Source organism: Bufo bufo, chromosome 5 (assembly GCF_905171765.1).
Source record: "Bufo bufo chromosome 5, aBufBuf1.1, whole genome shotgun sequence".
NCBI lineage: Eukaryota > Metazoa > Chordata > Amphibia > Anura > Bufonidae > Bufo > Bufo bufo.
In genome coordinates this window covers 355,276,077-355,302,457 of record NC_053393.1, presented here as the reverse complement: position 1 = coordinate 355,302,457, position 26,381 = coordinate 355,276,077, and positions in this window count along the sequence as shown.

The following is a 26,381-nucleotide window of genomic DNA, read 5'->3' as shown; positions in this document are numbered from 1 at the left end:
GCAAATAAAACGGAGTAAAATGAATATTAACATAGAACCAAACAAAAAAAGGCCTCTATATAATCATAGTCGAGGGCAAACAAGAAAACCAACTATATAAACCTAAAAAGTCGTTCAACAAACAACAATTGAATGCCCAGTATAATAAAAAAGTATATTTTATTTCATAATAGTAGATAATACATAATAATAGAAATATAAAGAATAACAAAAAAGTGATGGATTTTAGAGAGTCAGCGGAAAAAAACTCCGGATGCCGCAGTCCCCCAGGCCTGTGTCTCTATGACCCACCACAAGATGGAACACATGTGGGGCATGTATAGGATACACAATGTGGTGATAGGACAGACAAAGTAGGGAATACAAATAAACACCCAATGCGGTAATCTAGTCCGTAATCATCACCTAGATGCGTGGCTGCAGGATGAGACGTATGGATCCTAATATGTCACAGATGTAAACACGGACAAGAAATATAAGTATATAATAAATTGCCCATATAGGGTACTCAAAATGAATGAGACCCCATAAACCGGATCAACTAAAGAGCTGTAAGCAGAGGGACTCAACCTGAAGTATAAGATGAAAAATCACAAATCACAACATACCCTGAGACATGGTGGAGGGCAGAGACAGCAGGCACAGGACAGGCAAAGGACCCCGACGCGCGTTTCGCCTCAGCTTCGTCAGGAGGTAATGTGAGTGTGGCCATAAGCTCCTATTTATACCCCCCATGTAGCCTCAGGCGTAATATAATAAGATGCAGCAGCTGGTACCTACTATTGAACGCTCTTGCCTGATGATGCACGCCGAGTCAGACATGGCGGCGCCGCATTCATCAGGAGGAGGGGTGGAACGCAAGCCATGCGTTCCAGCCCGCCTCCCAAGGAAACGTAGCGGCGTCCCCACGTGACCCGGCGCACAGCGCATCAAGGCATAGCGTTGTATCAGCCGTACAGAACAAAATAAGGTAAAAAAAAAAGGACTAAGACTACATAGGGGGTATCATATGACGACTCAAATGCATCTGAGTACATATATATATATATATATATATATATATTGCTCTCATTGTCCGGAGAGAGACATGATCATATAAAAATACACTTAAATAACTATAAATGCAAATACAAAAATGGATATCATAAATAGGCAGTGTCTCAGTCAGTGTAAAGTTAGATATATAGATATGATACACATCGAAGATGTGCCTAACAGTATACATCATTGTTATTCATATCAAGCCATACATCAATCATTATTGTCCATATCCATATCAATACCATACATCATCCTTCGCGCGGTGGGGGACAACATACACCACACACCTCATAACTTGCCAAAATCTTACAATATTACCACCACATAGTTAATATATGCTCCATAAATAGATAAAACACAAATTCATGACACAAAATATCATATAGGGTCATGAGAATATCAATAGTGTAGAGGTACAACAATGATGTATATATGTAATAATGCAGAGGTACAACAATGGTACATGTGTGCCCCCACCACGCGACAACACTATCAACATCCACACCAAAAGTAAATAAAAAAATAAAAAAATAAATAAACTTCATACATATCCAAAAACGTATCCTATAGCAAAATACCATTGAATAACGCAATAGGATCATCAAACATGCATATGGAACAGGTATCGAGCATGATCACATAAGTTAATAGCACGTATATTGCATCTAGAACATGATTATGTTATAACACATATGCTACATATGGAACATGATTATATAATTATTCAAAAATTGAAAGACTGACAAAATAAAGTGCAAAGTGTATACTGTGCAATGTATATAATAATTATAAACCCTAATAGTGTCAAACTATTCACTACTAAGACAGAGTGATAAATGTGAATAGTATAATGATAATACCATCACGATTGCTAAATCCCTAGCCACATCGCAATAGCTCTCCAACAGCTGAAATATTGGCACCGACAATTGTCAGTGTCTTAGTGCTCACCCACCGTTAGGGTGGAGTTATTGTACACCTAATATAAACAAGATCCCTCAACTCCTATATAATGGCTCAGGCTGGATCTTTGATAGCTACAAAAGCATGAACACCTACAGCCCATATATAAAAAAAAACACCCATAGATAAAAGAATAACAAAAAATAAATGAATATAAATAAATAATAAATGAAAAATCAAGAATGTATAAGTCCCATATGTGGAAGTCCATTCCAATGCAAGTAAGATGATCCATCTTCCATGCCCATAATGTGTCTCATATCCAGTTCCTTGTTGACAACTTGTATCCACACCATCTCTCTCCTCTCTTATAGTACTTCAGACATTGTCATGGCCACACGAAAAACTAGATAAATACAAGAACTGTTAAAATCACTGAAAAAATTCAGTACATGCGCTAACCTAAATAAAGGATTTGAAACTCAAGGCCTCATTTAATCCATGAGGAGTCACAGTATTGAGCAAGACCATCCATTTTGTTTCCTTTTGGAGGAGACATCGTTTAACATTGCCCCCCCTAATTCCCAATCGTACCCGGCCACTGGTTTTAGTTTTCTAAATTTATCAGGTTCAACCATCTAGGCAGCCGCTTTGATGTCCCGAATGTGCTCAAGGGCTCTCGTCGAGTCCCTGTATACGTCTATCTGTCATGGGCTGCGGGCATCCCGATTCTATCTCAATACCATCAATCTGGATAGTGACCTGGTTGAATTGGTCATGACACTTCTAGAATTTGCGTTGAAACACAATGCATTCACATTCAGGGATCGCTATTTCCTGCAGCTCCGGGGAACGGCGATGGGGGCGACTTGTGCGCCCTCTTACGCCAATTTGTTCCTGGGGCTGTGGGAGAGGGAGATTGTTATGAATGTGGATGGTCATGACGCCGTGGTCTCGTGGTCGAGATATATAGACGACGTTCTATTCATCTGGCAGGGCTCGACGTCGCACCTGGAGAGGTTCTTACGGGACCTTAACCTGAATGACCAAAATATCAAGTTAACATGGACCTACAGTGGGGAACGTGTTGAATTCCTTGATTTGGCCATAACTGTGGAGAGAGATGGCCTGTTGGGCTTCGATATATACAGGAAGCCCACGGCCACCAATTCACTACTATTCTCCTCGTCCTCGCACCATCCACAGGTGTCCAGGGCGATACCCATTGGCCAATTTTGTAGGGCCAGGCGTATATGTTTCAGCGAAGCTAGCTTCGAACGGGAGGCAGAAGACCTATCTAGGAGATTTCGGGAGAGGGGCTATAATGGAAAATTGATTAGGAAAGGCTATGCTAGGGCCAAAAACTCTCTTAGGATCGACCTATTAAATCCTCCCCCTCGTAAGAAAGAAAAAAACTATGGTTTCCCTAGATTCATCACGAATTTCAATGCCCAATGGAGACAGTTGCAGGACATTCTTCAAAGGCATTGGCAAGTCCTTAGAACGGATAGGGACCTTAAGAAGGTTATTTCTGAGAGACCATTGGTCACTTGGAAGAGATCACAAAATTTGAGAGATATTGTAACTCGGAGCCATTATGTAGCCCCCAAGATAGGTGGCATTTTTGGGGCAAAAGGCCCACAGTGGGGTTTCTTCCCATGCGGGGATTGTACTGCGTGCAAATACATGTCAAGAACAGATAAATTTACCAACACAGGCGGGGAGAGGGAGTACAAAATTGTGCACCACATTTCATGCAAAACTGAGGCCGTGGTCTATCGTGCTGAGTGCCCTTGTGGCCTGATTTATATCGGGATGACTACGAGGGCACTCAGGACGAGAGCCCTTGAGCACATTCGGGACATCAAAGCGGCTGCCGAGATGGTTGAACCTGATAAATTTAGAAAACTAAAACCAGTGGCCGGGTACGATTGGGAATTAGGGGGGGCAATGTTAAACAATGTCTCCTCCAAAAGGAAACAAAATGGATGGTCTTGCTCAATACTGTGACTCCCCACTGTAGGTCCATGTTAACTTGATATTTTGGTCATTCAGGTTAAGGTCCCGTAAGAACCTCTCCAGGTGCGACGTCGAGCCCTGCCAGATGAATAGAACGTCGTCTATATATCTCGACCACGAGACCACGGCGTCATGACCATCCACATTCATAACAATCTCCCTCTCCCACAGCCCCAGGAACAAATTGGCGTAAGAGGGCGCACAAGTCGCCCCCATCGCCGTTCCCCGGAGCTGCAGGAAATAGCGATCCCTGAATGTGAATGCATTGTGTTTCAACGCAAATTCTAGAAGTGTCATGACCAATTCAACCAGGTCACTATCCAGATTGATGGTATTGAGATAGAATCGGGATGCCCGCAGCCCATGACAGATAGACGTATACAGGGACTCGACGAGAGCCCTTGAGCACATTCGGGACATCAAAGCGGCTGCCTAGATGGTTGAACCTGATAAATTTAGAAAACTAAAACCAGTGGCCGGGTACGATTGGGAATTAGGGGGGGCAATGTTAAACGATGTCTCCTCCAAAAGGAAACAAAATGGATGGTCTTGCTCAATACTGTGACTCCTCATGGATTAAATGAGGCCTTGAGTTTCAAATCCTTTATTTAGGTTAGCGCATGTACTGAATTTTTTCAGTGATTTTAACAGTTCTTGTATTTATCTAGTTTTTCGTGTGGCCATGACAATGTCTGAAGTACTATAAGAGAGGAGAGAGATGGTGTGGATACAAGTTGTCAACAAGGAACTGGATATGAGACACATTATGGGCATGGAAGATGGATCATCTTACTTGCATTGGAATGGACTTCCACATATGGGACTTATACATTCTTGATTTTTCATTTATTATTTATTTATATTCATTTATTTTTTGATATTCTTTTATCTATGGGTGTTTTTTTTATATATGGGCTGTAGGTGTTCATGCTTTTGTAGCTATCAAAGATTCAGCCTGAGCCATTATATAGGAGTTGAGGGATCTTGTTTATATTAGGTGTACAATAACTCCACCCTAACGGTGGGTGAGCACTAAGACACTGACAATTGTCGGTGCCAATATTTCAGCTGTTGGAGAGCTATTGCGATGTGGCTAGGGATTTAGCAATCGTGATGGTATTATCATTATACTATTCACATTTATCACTCTGTCTTAGTAGTGAATAGTTTGACACTATTAGGGTTTATAATTATTATATACATTGCACAGTATACACTTTGCACTTTATTTTGTCAGTCTTTCAATTTTTGAATAATTATATAATCATGTTCCATATGTAGCATATGTGTTATAACATAATCATGTTCTAGATGCAATATACGTGCTATTAACTTATGTGATCATGCTCGATACCTGTTCCATATGCATGTTTGATGATCCTATTGCGGAATGCCGTTATTCAATGGTATTTTGCTATAGGATACGTTTTTGGATATGTATGAAGTTTATTTATTTTTTAGTTTTTTATTTTCTTTTGGTGTGGATGTTGATAGTGTTGTCGCGTGGTGGGGGCACACATGTACCATTGTTGTACCTCTGCATTATTACATATATACATCATTGTTGTACCTCTACACTATTGATATTCTCATGACCCTATATGATATTTTGTGTCATGAATTTGTGTTTCATCTATTTATGGAGCATATATTAACTATGTGGTGGTAATATTGTAAGATTTTGGCAAGTTATGAGGTGTGTGGTGTATGTTGTCCCCCACCGCGCGAAGGATGATGTATGGTATTGATATGGATATGGACAATAATGATTGATGTATGGCTTGATATGAATAACAATGATGTATACTGTTAGGCACATCTTCGATGTGTATCATATCTATATATCTAACTTTACACTGACTGAGACACTGCCTATTTATGATATCCATTTTTGTATTTGCATTTATAGTTATTTAAGTGTATTTTTATATGATCATGTCTCTCTCCGGACAATGAGAGCAATATATATATATATATATATATATATGTACTCAGATGCATTTGAGTCGTCATATGATAACCCCTATGTAGTCTTAGTCCTTTTTTTTTTACCTTATTTTGTTCTGTACGGCTGATACCACGCTATGCCTTGATGCGCTGTGCGCCGGGTCACGTGGGGACGCCGCTACGTTTCCTTGGGAGGCGGGCTGGAACGCATGGCTTGCGTTCCACCCCTCCTCCTGATGAATGCAGCGCCGCCATGTCTGACTCGGCGTGCATCATCAGGCAAGAGCGTTCAATAGTAGGTACCAGCTGCTGCATCTTATTATATTACGCCTAAGGCTACATGGGGGGTATAAATAGGAGCTTATGGCCACACTCACATTACCTCCTGACGAAGCTGAGGCGAAACGCGCGTCGGGGTCCTTTGCCTGTCCTGTGCCTGCTGTCTCTGCCCTCCACCATGTCTCAGGGTATGTTGTGATTTGTGATTTTTCATCTTATACTTCAGGTTGAGTCCCTCTGCTTACAGCTCTTTAGTTGATCCAGTTTATGGGGTCTCATTCATTTTGAGTACCCTATATGGGCAATTTATTATATACTTATATTTCTTGTCCGTGTTTACATCTGTGACATATTAGGATCCATACGTCTCATCCTGCAGCCACGCATCTAGGTGATGATTACAGACTAGATTACCGCATTGGGTGTTTATTTGTATTCCCGACTTTGTCTGTCCTATGACCACATTGTGTATCCTATACATGCCCCACATGTGTTCCATCTTGTGGTGGGTCATAGAGACACAGGCCCGGGGGACTGCGGCATCCGGAGTTTTTCCGCTGACTCTCTAAAATTCATCACTTTTTTGTTACTCTTTATATTTCTATTATTATGTATTATCTACTATTATGAAATAAAATATACCTTTTTTATTATACTGGGCATTCAATTGTTGTTTGTTGAACGACTTTTTAGGTTTATAAAATGAATATTAGTCAGACTGTGCGTTGGCCTCTCTAAAAACATGACCAAGTTCTTCGATCTAACGGAGACACATATATATATATATATATATATATATATATATATACACACACACATATATATACACATATACAGTCGTGGCCAAAAGTTTTGAGAATTACATAAATATTGGAAATTGGAAAAGTTGCTGCTTAAGTTTTTATAATAGCAATTTGCATATACTTCAGAATGTTATGAAGAGTGATCAGATAAAATGCATAGTCCTTCTTTGACATGAAAATTACCTTAATCCCAAAAAAACCTTTCCACTGCATTTCATTGCTGTCATTAAAGGACCTGCTGAGATCATTTCAGTAGTCATCTTGTTAACTCAGGTGAGAATGTTGACGAGCACAAGGCTGGAGATCATTATGTCAGGCTGATTGGGTTAAAATGGCAGACTTGACATGTTAAAAGGAGGGGGATGCTTGAAATCATTGTTCTTCCATTGTTAACCATGGTGACCTGCAAAGAAACGTGTGCAGCCATCATTGCGTTGCATAAAAATGGCTTGACAGGCAAGGATATTGTGGCTACTAAGATTGCACCTCAATCAACAATTTATAGGATCATCAAGAACTTCAAGGAAAGAGGTTCAATTCTTGTTAAGAAGGCTTCAGGGCATCCAAGAAAGTCCAGCAAGCGCCAGGATCGTCTCCTAAAGAGGATTCAGCTGCGGGATCGGAGTGCCACCAGTGCAGAGCTTGCTCAGGAATGGCAGCAGGCAGGTGTGAGCGCATCTGCACGCAAAGTGAGGCGAAGACTTTTGGAAGATGGCCTGGTGTCAAGAAGGGCAGCAAAGAAGCCACTTCTCTACAAAAAAAACATCAGGGACAGATTGATCTTCCTAAAATATAACTTTTAATATAAATGTTAAAAAAAATTACACATAGGTCCCTCACATGGGGACTAATAAACATACAACACTTACAAACAGACACAGGAGGCCAGTTGGAAGTGACAGACAGGGTTGCTGATCGTGATGGTACACCCAAAAGACAAACCATCCGGGTCCCTAGTGTGTCCCTATGGTGTCCCTGGCCTTGTCTCAGCCCAGAGATGCACCCTGATGGTGGGAACACTCCGTCCCCGTGCCTAGCCTGTCTGTCCTTAGAAGGCCCTTGTAGCAATAGGACCCATATGGATGTCCGGGTCATGCATCAACGATAATTAGAAAATACGAGCAGGAGTGACGGTTACTGCACAGCAGTCAACAATAAAGATAGTCACACCGGTGTAAATACTTTGCCAACCATGTTAGATAGTGCTAAATCAAATCAAGGGAAGATAGTCCAGCATAATATCTGAATCCCATAATAATACTACAATGTTTACAACACCACGGGAATGATATCCAAATGCCATAAACAATGAAACAGTATGTCAAGATAGATATCACTCTACCAACATCATGAAGTATTACACTCAGTAAAAAGTCTCGGTCTCGACGCGTTTCCCCTTCACCAGAAGGTTCATCAGGAGACTATATAAAGCGATATAGAGAAAAATATAGGTTGCTGCTATAATGAAGCGGCTACATGGCAACTTTTCAAAAAGATAAAAGAAAAGAACCAAAATTGCTGGAGCACCCCGAGGCGGTGTTCCACTGTTGTAGACCAATACGATAGTACAGGAAGGGACAGGGTAATAGAGAGAATTCAGAGAATATAGAGCCTATCAGTTTGAAAAACCACAGAATCAAGTTGAAACTGATATTTCGTCCTCTGAACAGGAATTCTCAGACAGTGAGGTACCTAGCAACAGGGGGAGCTTTAACACTAGACAAGGACAGAGGGGAAGGGGTCGAGGATACTCCAACAAAAAAAAAAAATGGCCAAAAACCAATGTTCAGAGAGGGAGAGAGGGCGAATATCCCTCACCCTCTGGACCCTCCTCATCATCTTCCTTACCTACCCCGGAGCCAGCCACCCAGGGGAATTTTTTAGGAAGGGGCGGCCCGTATCAGTTGCGGGATCGCCCGTAACTCGTCCTTGCCCCGGTACCCACGACCAGTTACAGATTGTAAATCTATCCCCTCGAGTCTTCAGTGTAGCAGAAGAATCCTTACTTTGGCAGGGGCTTTCCTTTGTACCCACTACGAGGTTTGACCCTTTCACCTGCACTAAGGATCTTCATTTATTCACTAGAAAACTGAAGTGGCATAAATTTATGAAAAATAACAATCGCAGGACTTGTGAATAATTGGGCTTGCAGGAGAGCGAGTTTGTAGATTTCAGAACACTCTGTGATCTCCAGGAAAAGGGTTCACGTACCCCCGGCCATGGGCCATTTACAGATCTCCGTCCTAAAAGTAAAAGATTACCTCCACCCATGAATTATGACCATATTGAGATTTTTCTACAGATGACCACCGATGAAATCAGTAGACTACCTCTGAAGAAACCTTACTTTCATAATCTGTCTGGGGAGGAGACGGAGGCATTGCGAAATCTTGAAAAAGATGCCTCAATTGTAGTAAAATCGGCAGATAAAGGGGGAAATCTGGTAGTGATGGGGCATTTGCAATATAAGTATATGTGTAAACAATTGCTGAATGACAAGAATTGTTACCGGATATTACCCTCTGATCCCACGGAATCTTTTCTAAGAGACCTGACATTTATACTCAAGGATGGTCTAACAAGCCAAGTGATCAGTGATGCCGAATATCGTTTCTTACTCCCCACAAAACCCCAGACAGCAACATTCTATGGGTTACCAAAAATCCACAAGGGAACGTCCCCCCTCAAAGGCCGCCCCATTGTATCAGGGGTGGGCTCTATTATTCAGAACAGTGAAATATACATAGACAGTGTACTCAATAGCTTTGTGTCTTCCCTTCCATCCTACACAAGAGACACGATGGATTTTCTGCGCAAAATAGAAGCGCTGAACATTGATCCATCGTGGTCTCTTGGTAGTGTTGATGTGGAATTGCTGTATAGTTCGATTCCCCATGAGAAGGGTCTTATGGCTACATCTGCCTACCTTAAAACAAGGGCAGTGAGCCACAAGAGACACAATTCCTTTGTGATAACCCTTCTTGAATTTGTGCTCACACACAATTTTTTTCTGTTTGATGGGCAGTTCTTCCACCAGCTCAGGGGGACCGCGATGGGCAGTCCCTGTGCCCCAACCTATGCGAATCTCCTCCTGGGCTGGTGGGAGGACCAGGTGGTCTTTCCTGACACACTACCTTGGTGGGGTGACAAGATTGTCTTCTGGGCCAGGTACATCGACGATGTTTTCATCATCTGGAGCGGTAGCTCGGACGAATTCAACCTTTTCATCAAGGCCCTGAATGTCAACGACCTGGGACTATCTTTTACATCTGAGTTTCACACAGAATCGTTGACATTTCTCGATGTAAGGGTCACTAAAACCAGGAACCGTCTTGTCACCTCCACGTTCAGGAAATCCACGGCCACCAATAGCCTATTACATTGGGATAGTCATCATCCAGTAAATCTCAAGAAGGGTATCCCCCGCGGACAGTATTTGCGGATGAGAAGGAACTGCTCAGACCGTGAGAGTTTTTTCCATGAATCCAAAAAACTACAAAACAGATTTTCCACAAGGGGCTACCCACAACATATTCTTAGGACGGCCTTTCAGAGTGCATCTCTCTGTGAGCGCAACACCCTTCTGATACCCAGACAGTCAGAGGGGAATGATGAGGTCATTAGAATTATTTCTACATTCGACACCATGAGTCAGGAGGTGAGGGATATCATTACCAAGTACTGGCCTATTCTTCTAATGGACCCCGATGTATCGGATAGACTTCTCCCCCGCCCCAGCATCACGTTCAGGAGAGGCAGATTCCTCTGCGATAGACTGGTGCATAACCATTATCTGGGGCCTGTCCCCAAGGGAACTTGGCTGGATCGGAAACCACTTGGTACCTTCCGCTGTGGATCTTGTCTGGCATGTAAAAATATCAAGAACACCAAAATGAACGTATGCTCGGTCACGGGGAAAACATATGATATTCGCGATTTTATCAACTGCCGGAGCGAGGGTGTTGTCTACCTGGCTCAATGCGCATGCCCCAAGGATTATGTGGGCAAAACTTTCAGAGAATTTCGGAAGCGCATTCTTGAGCATCTTAATGACATTAGAAATAAAAAAAGACACCCCTCTTGCGAATCATATGTGGGAAGCGCATCACGGAGATCCGAGATTACTTCGCTTTTCCGCATTGGAATTGGTCAGACCCTCACCCAGGAGGGGCGACTGGGACCGCAGGATCCTCCAGAAGGAGTCTGAGTGGATCTTCCGGTTCCAGTCGCAATCTCCAGCGGGTTTGAATGAACAACTTACCTTTACTTGCTTTCTGTGATTTTCTGTTCCTGGTATTCCCGCCTCTGGTCTACCCGCTACTTCATCCTCTTTTGACAAATGATTAAAAGCCTATCGACACGTGAAGTGTTAACATTCTGACTTTAGGACCTATATATATCAGTACGGCCCACATATCATCTATCTTATTGTATCTATTTATATATAAAAAATTCAAAATATACAGTGGGATGCGAAAGTTTGGGCAACCTTGTTAATCGTCATGATTTTCTTGTATAAATCGTTGGTTGTTATGATAAAAAATGTCAGTTAAATATATCATATAGGAGACACACACAGTGATATTTGAGAAGTGAAATGAAGTTTATTGGATTTACAGAAAGTGTGCTATAATTGTTTAAACAAAATTAGGCAGGTGCCTAAATTTGGGCACTGTTGTTATTTTATTGATTCCAAAACCTTTAGAACTAATTATTGGAACTCAAATTGGCTTGGTAAGCTCAGTGACCCCTGACCTACATATACAGGTGAATCCAATTATGAGAAAGAGTATTTAAGGGGGTCAATTGTAAGTTTCCCTCCTCTTTTAATTTTCTCTGAAGAGTAGCAACATGTGGGTCTCAAAACAACTCTCAAATGACCTGAAGACAAAGATTGTTCACCATCATGGTTTAGGGGAAGGATACAGAAAACTGTCTCAGAGATTTCAGCTGTCTGTTTCCACAGTTAGGAACATATTGAGGAAATGGAAGACCACAGGCTCAGTTCAAGTTAAGGCTCGAAGTGGCAGACCAAGAAAAATATCGGATAGATAGAAGCGACGAATGGTGAGAACAGTCAGAGTCAACCCACAGACCAGCACCAAAGACCTACAACATCATCTTGCTGCAGATGGAGTCACTGTGCATCGTTCAACCATTCGGCGCACTTTATACAAGGAGATGCTGTATGCAAGAGTGATGCAGAGGAAGCCTTTTCTCCGCCCACAGCACAAAAGGTGCCGCTTGAGGTGGGCTAAAGCACATTTGAACAAGCCAGCTTCATTTTGGAATAAGGTGCTGTGGACTGATGAAACTAAAATTGAGTTATTTGGCCATAACAAGGGGCGTTATGCATGGAGGAAAAAGGACACAGCATTCCAAGAAAAACACCTGCTACCTACAGTAAAATATGGTGGTAGTTCCATCATGCTGTGGGGCTGTGTGGCCAGTGTAGGGACTGGGAATCTTGTCAAAGTTGAGGGACGCATGGATTCCACTCAGTATCAGCAGATTCTGGAGACCAATGTCCAGGAATCAGTGACAAAGCTGAAGCTGCGTCGGGGCTGGATCTTTCAACAAGACCACGACCCTAAACACTGCTCAAAATCTACTAAGGCATTTATGCAGAGGAACAAGTGCAACGTTCTTGAATGGCCATCTCAGTCCCCAGACCTGAATATAATTGAAAATCTGTGGTGTGACTTAAAGAGAGCTGTCCATGCTCAGAAGCCATCAAACCTGAATGAACTAAAGATGTTTTGTAAAGAGGAATGGTCCAAAATACCTTCAACCAGAATCCAGACTCTCATTGGAACCTACAGGAAGCGTTTAGAGGCTGTAATTTCTGCAAAAGGAGGATCTACTAAATATTGATTTCATTTCTTTTTTGTGGTGCCCAAATTTATGCACCTGCCTAATTTTGTTTAAACAATTATAGCACACTTTCTGTAAATCCAATAAACTTCATTTCACTTCTCAAATATTACTGTGTGTGTCTCCTATATGATATATTTAACTGACATTTTTTTTCGTAACAACCAACGATTTATACAGGAAAATCATGACGATTAACAAGGTTGCCCAAACTTTCGCATCCCACTGTACCTTATAAATTATACTTCATTTGCAAATTGCATGCTATTCCACACATGACTTATTTTAGCCGGACATTTGTTCATAAGCCCCTCTCTGCCTAATTGTGACCCTTTATTCTTGCCCCCTACTCCTCTACCTGGACCTGTCATCTTAATATATTTGACTTTGGCCTGCATATGGTTCCCATATATTTTCCTATGGATCTTTCTATGGGACTCCTTATCCTTATAGCAAGGTGCAGCACTCCTATCTGATCCTTCTGATAGGAGTAAACATAACATGCCGGCGAATTGGGGCTGTGGTTGCGCTGTTCGGACGGTGGAACGCATAGCCACGCCCCCCATGAGCCGCTATGGAACGCATGAACCTTGGCCTGCAGTGTATTGATGACGCAGGCGGGCTGTGATTGGATGCCGCAGGTGGAACGCACGGCCATCTTGGAATCCTCGGCGTGCGTTCCAACAACGATCTGGGACATACAAGTTACTAGGGAAGTAGGTAGGAGAGCCCTATTTAGATCTTTATATCGTTTTATGTCCTACATTCAGTGTTCCTATGAATACTCTATTAACAATACAGTGGCAATATCTGCACTTAGCCTGGTTCACCTGCATGTTAGGTCACATGGTGTAATAGGGGTAGGGTGATTGGTGCAGGACAATGGGGGACCGCCCCCACCTGGTGGATATAAGTAGTCACTGTGTGGACTTGCAAATTGGAGCATCATTTTTTCAGCCCCCTGGAGTACCCCTGACTGCGGACCACTATATGGAGAGACCTCAGGACTGGATAAGTACAGTTTATATATGATTTTTCATCTTTATTACCCTGTCCCTTCCTGTACTATCGTATTGGTCTACAACAGTGGAACACCGCCTCGGGGTGCTCCAGCAATTTTGGTTCTTTTCTTTTATCTTTTTGAAAAGTTGCCATGTAGCTGCTTCATTATAGCAGCAACCTATATTTTTCTCTATATCGCTTTATATAGTCTCCTGATGAACCTTCTGGTGAAGGGGAAACGCGTCGAGACCGAGACTTTTTACTGAGTGTAATACTTCATGATGTTGGTAGAGTGATATCTATCTTTATATACTGTTTCATTGTTTATGGCATTTGGATATCATTCCCGTGGTGTTGTAAACATTGTAGTATTATTATGGGATTCAGATAGTATGCTGGACTATCTTCCCTTGATTTGATTTAGCACTATCTAACATGGTTGGCAAAGTATTTACACCGGTGTGACTATCTTTATTGTTGACTGCTGTGGAGTAACCGTCACTCCTGCTCGTATTTTCTAATTATCGTTGATGCATGACCCGGACATCCATATGGGTCCTATTGCTACAAGGGCCTTCTAAGGACAGACAGGCTAGGCACGGGGACGGAGTGTTCCCACCATCAGGGTGCATCTCTGGGCTGAGACAAGGCCAGGGACACCATAGGGACACACTAGGGACCCGGATGGTTTGTCTTTTGGGTATACCATCACGATCAGCAACCCTGTCTGTCACTTCCAACTGGCCTCCTGTGTCTGTTTGTAAGTGTTGTATGTTTATTAGTCCCCATGTGAGGGACCTATGTGTAATTTTTTTTAACATTTATATTAAAAGTTATATTTTAGGTAGTTGGCTCCTGTGATACACTTTCAAATTACAACTACCCACCACGCATTTAATTTGTCGTTGACAGATTGATCTTCTGCAGAAAGTATGGTGAATGGACTGCTGAGGACTAGGGCAAAGTCATATTCTCTGATGAAGCCTCTTTCCGATTGTTTGGGGCATCTGGAAAAAGGCTTGTCCGGAGTAGAAAAGGTGAACGCTACCATCAGTCCTGTGTCATGCCAACAGTAAAGCATCCTGAGACCATTCATGTGTGGGGTTGCTTCTCATCCAAGAGAGTAGGCTCACTCACAATTTTGCCCAAAAACACAGCCATGAATAAAGAATGGTACCAAAACACCCTCCAACAGCAACTTCTTCCAACAATCCAACAACAGTTTGGTGAAGAACAATGCATTTTCCAACACGATGGAGCACCGAGCCATAAGGCAAAAGTGATAACTAAGTGGCTCGGGGACCAAAACATTGACATTTTGGGTCCATGGCCTGGAAACTCCCCAGATCTTAATCCCATTGAGAACTTGTGGTCAATCCTCAAGAGGCGGGTGGACAAACAAAAACCCACTAATTCTGACAAACTCCAAGAAGTGATTATGAAAGAATGGGTTGCTATCAGTCAGGAATTGGCCCAGAAGTTGATTGAGAGCATGCCCAGTCCAATTGCAGAGGTCCTGAAAAAGAAGGGTCAACACTGCAAATACTGACTCTTTGCATAAACGTCATGTAATTGTCGATAAAAGCCTTTGAAACGTATGAAGTGCGTGTAATTATATTTCACTACATCACAGAAACAACTGAAACAAAGATCTAAAAGCAGTTTAGCAGCAAACTTTGTGAAAACTAATATTTGTGTCATTCTCAAAACTTTTGGCCACGACTGTATATATACATACACATAAAATACATAAAAAAATACATAAAAAAAGGATAAAAAATGAGCATTTGGTCATGTGTAGCATTGATAAAAGATGTAAAAATGTTATCTTTGCCAGATCCCCAATGTACGGTTAGATGTTTTCGTATGTAGGATGCTTAAAGAGATACAAACGGAAATATGTGAAAAAAATGTAAAGAATAAGGAAGGTCTTGTGGTGGAGGCTGTGTCTGTGCGCGTGTGCACAGCCCGTGTATATTGGCGATGTGGGGATACATGTAGCTTTTTCTGTGTTTTGTTTTCAACTGTATATATATACACATACGAACATATACATATATATACACATACACGTATACACATAAATGTACAAATACCCCGCACACACACTCTCTAGTTATATTCTGTTCTTGACGTAATGGTATTTAGAGGTTCTGGTTAGTAGTTTGAGTATTCGATCGATTCGTTTAATCCAAAAGGTGTTAATGTATTGAGGCGATAGATCCAGTGCATTTCTTTCTGGCAGAGTTGTTGATAAGAGGTGGTTATGTGTTCTATAGGTGAAACTTTGAGTGTTGATGGGTCCTTGTTATGTTTCTCTGAGTAGTGGCGGGATACGCTATGGGTTAGGACGCCTCGTCTGATGTTTGAGCGATGCTCATTCATTCTTTCTCTGACTGTTTGTGTGGTTCTGCCGACATATTTTAATTTGCAAGGACAGGTTAGTAGATATATCACATGTTTTGTACCACAATGTAAGTCTTGTTTGATGTTCCATATTCCGTTATGGCCTTCTTTCGGTGTATTGAGAGGCAACTCTTTGGTCCCATTGGTGATCATGGTGCAACATAGGCACTTTTTGAGTTGGCATTTACGTATCCCTATCCTACTTGTATTTTGGGTGGTCCCTAGTGGTAGGATCATTTTTTGCGTCTCTAGTTTGGGACAGGACGGGGCAATTAAATTCTTTAGAGTTTTTGCTCTTCTGAATGTGAGGGAAGGTTGCCTGGGTAGGGAGTCTCTTAAGATTGGATCTTTAAGAAGGATACTCCAATGTTTATTCAGAATCTGTCTGATGTTTTTATGTTTGGCATTAAAACGGGTGATTAGGTTATTTTTAATATACCATTTTTAATATACCATCTTTAATATACCATTTCAATATACTAGCATCACTATTAATCCTAAAAATAACCCTGCTGGGTTGCACAAGCATATTTTTCAATAGTGAATGAGACGACCGCTTGTTTTAGCACTCAACTACCCCCTGTTTGACCATTCTAAAATAAGCAGCTGACTACCTCTGAGGGATTTGGCGCCGTATACAGGTTTCTTTTTTCCTTTATTTTGGTTTTTACTTGAAGGAAAGGAAAGGTTGTGAGGGTGAACCCTCTCCAGATTCCGTGGAGGCGGGCCATACCTGAAGATTGGCAATAATACCTAGAGACTGTGGGGGTGTGGTCACTCCAAACATTGGTGGTGGCCGACACTGGAAGATTACTTGAAAGAAAGGCCAGTTAAAGGTTATGAGGGTGAACCTGCTCCAGATTCCTTGGAGGCGGGCCATACCTGAAGATCGTCAATACTACAGAGAGACTGTGGAGGTGTAGTCACTCCAAACATTGGGAGTGGCCGACACTAGTAGACTATTCAAAAGATGTCAAGAAAGTTACAGCGAGAAGAAGACGGTGTATTCTGTGGATGGAGGAGTGGGTTACGGTGAAGGGCAGGTCGGAGGAAGCTGGATAAGGGATGTCTAGGTACCTAAAGATCAGTGAGCACTACAGTTCTTCCTGAACTTCCACCAAGGATGGGGTTGAGGGGGGGGGGGGGGGAAAATATATCTCAACCCTTCCCCCAAGATATATCGTTGTAATTCCGACAACAGGGGGATTGTTAAGGAAGGGTTGAGACGCATGCATATATATATACATATATGCATGCAAACACGTGCATGCATGTATGATATATATGCATGCATTAATGGTCACTTTATAGGATGATGTGCGCAGATTTGCCCAGCATCTGCACACATCTGCCCTTAGTGGCCCACAGGGGCTCATGGTGGCCCCTGTGGGAAATATGTGCCCCCTTTATGTCCCTTTTTTATATATATATATATATATATATATGTGCCCCCTTATATGTGTCCCCTTGTAGTTAGTATATATTTCCTGTATGACAGTGTATATATTGGCCCTGTATGGCAAGTGGGGACATATGTATGTCCCCTGTATGTGATGCCCCAGGTATATGCTAGTGTGTGTGTATATATAGATATGTGTGTATGTATTTGCACACATGTCTATGTATATACACTTATGTCAGCATGACAGTATGTATGTGGGCTTATTGCTGCCCATTCATACTCCCGGTTTTGTATATGTATATGTGTGTCTAGTATGTGTGTATATATATATATATATATATATAAATATATATATTGGCCCTGTATGGCCAGAGGGGGGAAGGTCATAGTGTTATGTGTGTATATGTGGATATGTCTGTATGCCCCTGTATTTGCACACATGTCCATATATACTTACATTAGAGTTGGGTATATATAATATATATAGATATGCCCCAATTGTCTTATATGCATGTGGCCAGTTATGTCCCCCAGTCATGGCGCCCCCCCTGCCTCCTCCTGCATACCTGCGGGTGATGGCACCAGATGGCTAGATTGTCCAGCTTCTGGTCACTTCAGAAGATCAATAGATCCCTTTGAAACATGCCCAGCAGGGCTCCCCCACCTTCTGATTAGGGACGGTTTATGACATGGGTGTATGTGTGTGTGGTGCCATGGTGTCTTTGGCTGTAACAGATTGTGAGCCTCAGGGGGCCAGTATCTGCTGCAGTCTGAGTGCATGCATTCCGTCACAAGCACACGATGATGTCATTTCCCTGCACCTTGGATGGGGGAAGGGGGAGGGGAGTGAGAGGGACTTATATATCAGTCCAAGACAAAGGGAAAGGGGTTTTTTTGGAACTGGACTACAAGGAGAGACACATGGGAGAGAGCAGCTCCATGACGTGCCCCTAGAGAAAGCCGAGCCACCCCCCTGAAGAGGATCCCCCTGGACAACGAGCACTCCCTAAACGAACGAGCAACAAAGCACTGAGTATCTCCCCCCTGATTAACCCCTACACCCCTGATCCCCTACCACTATCCCACCAACGATTTTACCTACCCTGTCCCACCAACAATACCCATACCCCCTATAACCCCTTGCCCATCACCCTCACCACTATCCCTCTCCCTGTAATCCACCCCCACCATTCCCCTGCATTCACTTGTAAGGTATTAACCCTTGCATTGCTGGATCAGTTTACCTATCCTAATCCTATAGGAGCATCCCTGCTCCCTATACTGTACTCCAGTAATGTCTGTGGCCTGCATTCACCCCTGCAGTGCCACCATTAACCCTTCGTCGTTCTATTAGTCAGGTGGGGTGGGCTGCTAATACGTGTGTGTGTGTATTGTATAGTTAGTTTGTGGCTGGAATTTGGGAACCGTGTAGTGTAGTTTAGTGCTGTATTTTTAGTACTGTATTGTTAGTGTATTGCGTGCGTAGTGTATTGTTGATATTAATAAATATCCTGTTTTATATATAACTATCTGTATTCTGAGTGGTTATTAGCGATAGTTAGTTTAGTAAGGCGCATGCAGCTAGCTTAGTGATTAGCGTAAGGTAATGGCAAAATATTGTATTATTGTTATATAAAGGTATAAATAGGCGGGGTCATCAATAGACGGCTCCTCCTATTTATGAATATTAATTATTGATATTTGCAGAAATATTGGTGATTAATATCCCCCCTTTACTCATATAGTTCAGAAAAGTAATTTGTAAATGTTTCCATACTTCCCTCCTGATCTTCAATAATGGTCCCATCTATCGCACGAATGCTACAAATCTCTTTCTTTGGGTCCTGGCTAGCTATTACCCTGGCCAGCATCTTCCCTGGATGCCCTGCCTCCAAAATATTTTTGTCCTCTAAAGAACAACCTCTGAGCTTTTTCCAAAAGAAAATCGGAGAAAGCCCGACCCGTCCTCTGCATAATCTCTCTAGCTTCCTCCGACTTTAACCTGGCATAGCCAACCATTCCAGCCGCAGCTGCTTCCTCTAGTTCTTTCTCCGTCATAGCATATCGTTTACTGACATTAGCAATTGTACTAATAAAGATCCCTCTCATGACCGCTTTAAACGCATCCCAAACAAATTGAGGCTTAGCTGAAGCTGTATTTTGATCTCAAAAAGAAGTAATCTCATTTTCTGTGGTTATCAATTATTAATAGCCAGTGGGGATTCTAAATGGGGGTCTCTGTCTAAGGTTATTCCTAACCATACACAACTCTATTATGAAAGGAATATGGTCTGAAACGGATCTGGTCTCATATTTCATCCGTTTGATACAGTTTCAATATCCTTTATTTATCAGGGCCAGATCAATCCTAGACATAGATCTTCCAGATTTACTTAGTCATGAGTAGGCCCTTTTTTCTTTGAATAGGTATTCCCAAACATTCACAAGGCCCACCTCCTGGCAAAACCGAGCCAAGGGGGACCCCTGAGTCGGGAAATAAAATATTCCCTCCCATAGTAATCCTATCCCTCTCTGGATTAATCACACAATTAAAATCCCCCTTAATTATAACCAGATATTCAGGCTATTGATCCACAAATGCTATCAGACAGGTCTATATTTGTATGGAGAAAGGTGGAGGAATATAGATAAAGGCCAGAATACATAACTTCCCATCTAGCCTACCGTGGAGAAAAACATATCTCCCCTGTCTATCAATAGACATACAAAATTAATCCGGTTATGAATTAAAACTAACTCCTCTGGAGTAGCTAGTATATGTAGAATTATAAACCTGTGTAGCCCACCTCCCCCCAAGTCGAACAATCGTATCCTGTGTAAAGTGGGTTTCTATCAAGCAAACAATAGCTGGTAAATGTCTCCGTATCAAATCTAAGACCGCCTGCCTTTTTATCTTCTCTCCAAGGCCCCAAACATTCCACGTGAGTATTCTAGTAACCATTATTTAATCTTAGAGTATCCCATTGATAAACTCCCCAGACTTCGCTCCGCTCTCCTCCACAATAGAGACACATGTAATGTTCTCCGCTTTTAATGCTTTCACTTCTTGCTCCAAGTTAGCCACTGTGTTTTCTAATTCTTTAGTTCTATCACGGATCTTTGTCAAATCCTCTTTTATAATAAGGAGATCTGTCTGTACTGACCCCAATTGAACAGCAATATTTTGTATCGCTTTGCCATTGTTTTTAACAATGGATAGAATTTCCTCTAATGGAGAGGAATTGTCCATAGGTATCTCCCCATCTCCAATATGGGAGTTCCCTTCAAGTGCCTCCTCTGATCTAACCTCAGAAGGGTTTTTTCTTATATTAGTGTCCAGCTTCCCTTTTAATCCAATTTTAAGGTTGTTTGGACGGCACACCGTGGTTGAGTACCGGTGCTCAGCGGTAATAGCAATCAATATATAGGATATATGACCGCGGCACTCGATTTTGATAAGCAGATGTATTTATTAAATATTCCATCCAGATATAGACATAAGTTAAGGCCAACGTTTCGGTCTCATCCCGAGACCTTGATCACGGCCTGGAATAATACAATATTTGTAATATATATATCAGTATAATTGTGAAAAATTATATCGTATACTGGATATCATAGGAAGTAACATATATATAAATCCATACAATGTGTAGCAATGAAGTCTTGCCAGAAATTGTAGAGGAAGAGATCATACATGGTGCGAAAAATATATACAAAAATATGTACAAAATATATGCAGTTTTGGATGAACATCATAGGAATATAATGCAAAAAGGAGTAGGAGTAGCGCAGAGTAGCGTAGAGGTCAGAAGAATCCTATTTTGTAGAAAAGAGCCTGAAAAAAGAATTTATGTTTTGTACTTTATATAACTATAAGTATTGTTATAGGTTAGTCTTAGGGAAATACTGTTTCTAGTTGTAGTGGCATAGATGTATTAATATTCACATGGTCTAAGGAAGGTATATAATAAAATATAGTAGAGGCCTGTTCGTTATCAAGTAATACCTAATCACACATTGCCCCTGAATGCCAGCAAGTTTGTCCATTGAACCAAAGGGGGAGGGGGGGGTTGTTGGTTGTGCAAAATCATCTAAAGAAGGAGGAGAAGGCCGATCCATATTGACAAAAATTGTGAGCTGCATACCTGAATATATAATGCCTCTGGTGCGGTGGATGGTCAGTCGTATCTGGATCATTGTGAGTGAAGTATTAATGCGGTGTCCGGCGTGGATCGCCGTCCGCCTGACGTCATCGCGGCTGTGCGCGTGACGTCACAAGAGGCGTGCCGCGTCGCCGCGCATGCGCAGTAGCGCTGGTGTGGCGATTCAGGGTATGGGCAAGCGGAGCTGGTGACTGAAGAGCGGTATCAATAGGAAAGGAGTCACAAATTATGTGCTATCTCGAGAAAAGCCATTGGAGCACTACTATATGATGATTATGCACTAATAATACTATAATTACTTATGGGCAATAACGGGCAATGTATGAAGATTAAAGTGAATATGGATACATCTATGCGTAGCTAATAGAATATGTAAGGGTATATAGATACTAGAGGATATTATATCTATGTGAGAACACATACCACCAGTAGATGTGCTGTGGGGATCATTTTGTCTGAAAAAAGTGAAGGAGAGAAGAAAATTAATATTAGTCAATAACACTTAGTTAAATCAACATTTATCGTTAATAATAATGATCATGTGTTAGAAAACCTTATGGTAACAGATCCTCAACAATTATAGTGATCCAGTTATGGTCCATATCCTTTTAATCCAGACCTGGTACTAAAATTTGGGGATCTCAGAAATTGATCAATTATAGAGGACTCTGTTTGTTTGTTTCTGTCCTACCTTAACCACGTTCAAGTCTGTTGAGAGTCTATTCTGTTTGGGGGCTATCTTTCTCTTCCACTTTTTTTTTTTTCCTCTCCTCCCCTTCTTCCTTTCTTTCCTTTCCTTTCCTTTTCTTTTCTTCTCTTCCTCTGTCCCCCCCTTTTTTTTTACTTCTCTCCTCACCGCCCTTTTTTTTTTTTTTCACTTTTTCCCCCCTATCCCAGTAAAGCTTTTTGTTTCTCCTTTTTTTTTTTTCCCACACTTCAATACGGGAGGTTAGTAAATAATTGACAATACTGGGGAATAAGGGTTAGGACTAAGACTGTCACATGGGGTTAGATGGAGTCAGGTAAGTTGAGGGTGAGGCCGAGAGAAACACGAGAAGAAGAGGGAAAACAATGAAAACAAGGAGTCCAGACCAGGGGGGACAGCCGGGATGGATCTCACCAGTCCAGGGTCTTCTCAGGATCTTCCAGTCTGGTTCCACCCCCAGCAATAATCCAGAGGAGCCCCACAGGCAGAGGCAGGGAACGAGATCAGAGGGGTAGAGAGCGATCCACCAATACCGCGATCAGGAAGCAGCATGAGGAATCCAAAAGAAACTTCAGCGTCTCTGCAGGAAGACAGCAGAGCAGACGATATACACACAGACTTGCCAGGCATGGAGAGAAAGGGAACAGAGCGTAGTCTCAGCAGGGCAGCAGGAGGGCAGACGAGGCAAATACCGGCCTGACAGGGATAGAGGAAATGGAAGCGCTTTCACCTCCCAGTCACAGAAGCGGAGCAACAATCCTCTGGTCCCGCTGCAGTCACATAGCGGGAGACACGGGAAGGGAGTCAGCGTTACCAGGATCTACAGCCATCTCGGAGTCAGCAGACACCACGGAGGTAAGCCATCATTGAGGGAGGAGGGAGAGCGCAGCGCAACGCTACGCTACGCTCACGTCATCACGTCCTCACCCTGGGTTGTCTTTTAAACCTTGACCAAGACCTCGATTGCTTCTTTACAAAGTTTAGTGTCATCTGCAAAAAATTATATTTTACTGTGCAAGCCTTCTACAAGATCATTAATAAATATATTGAAGAGAATAGGGCCCAATACTGACCCCTGAGGTACTCCACTATTGACAGTGACCCAATCTGAGTGTGTACCATTAATAACCACCCTCTGTTTTCTATTACTGAGCCAGTTACTTACCCACATACAGACATTTTCCCTTATGCCCATGACAGCACCTTTGAGAGACCGTCTCTATCCAGGACAGGAAACAGGAACTTCCGTGGAGAGCTCCTTAAGGAGGGACCCGGCCTCTATCCACCAGTTCCTGTTTCCTGTCCTATGGATAGGACGTGTTCTGTGGAGAGCTACAAGGCTGCAGGGCCCCGCCGGTGTTTGTTTGAGGGGGTTACCTGGTATGGCATAAGTCTCCACTGGGAGCTGCATAAAGTCTGGATTCCGCCATTCCAGGTCCTTGCCGTGCCAAGGGGACATCCACAGGCAGTCCGGTGGTACCGGGTGGTACCGGGAGGTACCGCTGTCGCGCCGGAACCTCCTGGCAGTGTCCGGAAGTGACGTGCGGCCACTTCCGGTATTTGGAACGCATGGCGTTCCAGAAGTGAGAATCAGAGGCCGCAGGTGGATGTTTCCAGGGGACCTTACCTAGGGTATTTTTACCCTGTCAGTGCGCAGGTGGAAGGGTGCCAGCCAGCCTGAGAGGACAGTTACAGACCTCGGTTATGGAAGACCCTCCATCTCTGCACTATACTATGGAAGAGAAGAGTGGTCAGCTCACTGGTGAACAGGACAACATCGATAAGCGATCGGTATTCCTGGTGGGGTTAGGGTGTTAATCCCCACTATTTTTCTTACAAAATCCTTATTTTAAGGGGTCCATTTTGTTTATTTTTTAGAATCCTAATAAGAACCCTAGGAAGGGGACTGCTAAAACACTTGGGAAAGAATGTTCAACCTGTAGCAAAAAGTTAACCCCCTCCTTGCCAAAATTGCTTTGCCAGCACTGCATTAATAAGATGCTAGAAGAGGAGTCTTCATCATTTATGCAGAATATTAAGAACATGGTGAAATCCGAAATAGCAGATTCCGGGCAAGCAGGCTCATTCTAGTCGCTTCTCAGATTCGGATTCTTCTGGGGCTGAAGTGGAACAGGGCGAGATCTGCGGTAGTTCGGATTCATCTTCAGAAGGGGAGTCAGTTGGTAACCCACTATTTTCCCATGAGGACACGGACTCCCTGCTTAAAGCCATTAGGGCTACAATGAAGGTGGACGAACCCAATTGTCCTTGCGATTTGTATATTTTAATCTTTTTAAGATGCCGGGTCAGACAGGGCACTTTTAATGGGGAATTTACTTTTACATTATGCATTTCATCTGACAGTTTATTTTCCTCAGTGAATACAGTGTAGAAAAAATATTTAGTAGCTTTGCTTTCTCCTCATCGCTCTCTGCAACTCACCCCTCATTACTCTGTAGAGGGCCGACACCTTCAGATTTATGGGTAAGTAAATTAGATGGGGTGGCTCACTTCTGGTTGTAGATGGTGCGGTGCTACTAACTCAAATTGAGGACACCCTACCTCAATTAATAGAATGGGTGAGTAGAGAACAGTGTAAGCGAGCACTCACACTATGGCATCAATTCAATATATTTATTGGTTATAAATAAAATCCAATAGCTCATAAAATTCAGTCCCATATATGTTATGGCGTAAAACACATAATCACATAAAATATAGTAGCATTTAAAATTCCCTACAGGTGGTCGGCCGACCCTAAATGACGGCAAGTATACAGAAACCACAATATGGGTGTGTAACAATCCCAGCAGTATAATAAGATGTTGCAATAGCAGCAGACAATGATTCTCAAGGTACCTACAAATAGTGGTCTATTAACTAGTAGCATATAATGGTGCAAAGTGCAATCAATCATTCATAAAAAGTGCCTTTAAAATTTGGTTTGACAAGTGTCCAAACAAAAACCTTTGTTCAGGAATGTGACCTGTTGATTATTTGGTGAATATAACACTTGAAAAATATAGTGCTTCAAAAATGGTTATGAAGTTATGGGCAATACGGCACCTGATGATTAGCTGCACATTTAATAGATGCTGGAATGGTTATACAGTTGTGTTCAAAATTATTCAACCCCCACTGAAATTGAGTGTTTTGGCCAGTTTGACATTGATTTTGATCATTTCAGTCATCTTGTTTACAATTAAATCAAAGAGGCACTTGTAAGTCAGACAAATATAACATAACATTTATAATGAAATAACCACAAATGTCTTTTCTGTGCTCACATCATTATCAGTTTTATTCAACCCCCAAGTGACATTCAATCTTAGTACTTAGTACAACATCCTTTTCCAGTTATAACAGCTTTTAAACGTGAAGCATAGCTTGACACAAGTATCTTGCAGCGATCTACGGGTATCTTTGCCCATTCGTCATGGGCAAAAGCCTCCAGTTCAGTCACATTCTTAGGCTTGCGCGCTTCAACTGCTTTCTTTAAGTCCCACCAGAGGTTCTCAATCGGATTTAAGTCTGGTGACTGCGATGGCCACTTCAAAATGTTCCAGCGTTTAATCTGCAACCATGCTCTAGTGTACTTGGAGGTATGCTTGGGATCATTGTCCTGTTGAAAGGTCCAACGTCTCCCAAGCCTCAGGTTTGTGACGGACTGCATCACATTTTCATCCAATATCTCCTGGTACTGAAGAGAATTCATGGTACCTTGCACACGCTGAAGCTTCCCTGTAGAAGCAAAACAGCCCCAAAGCATGATTGACCCCCCGCCATGCTTCACAGTAGGCAAGGTGTTCTTTTCTTCATAGGCCTTGTTCTTC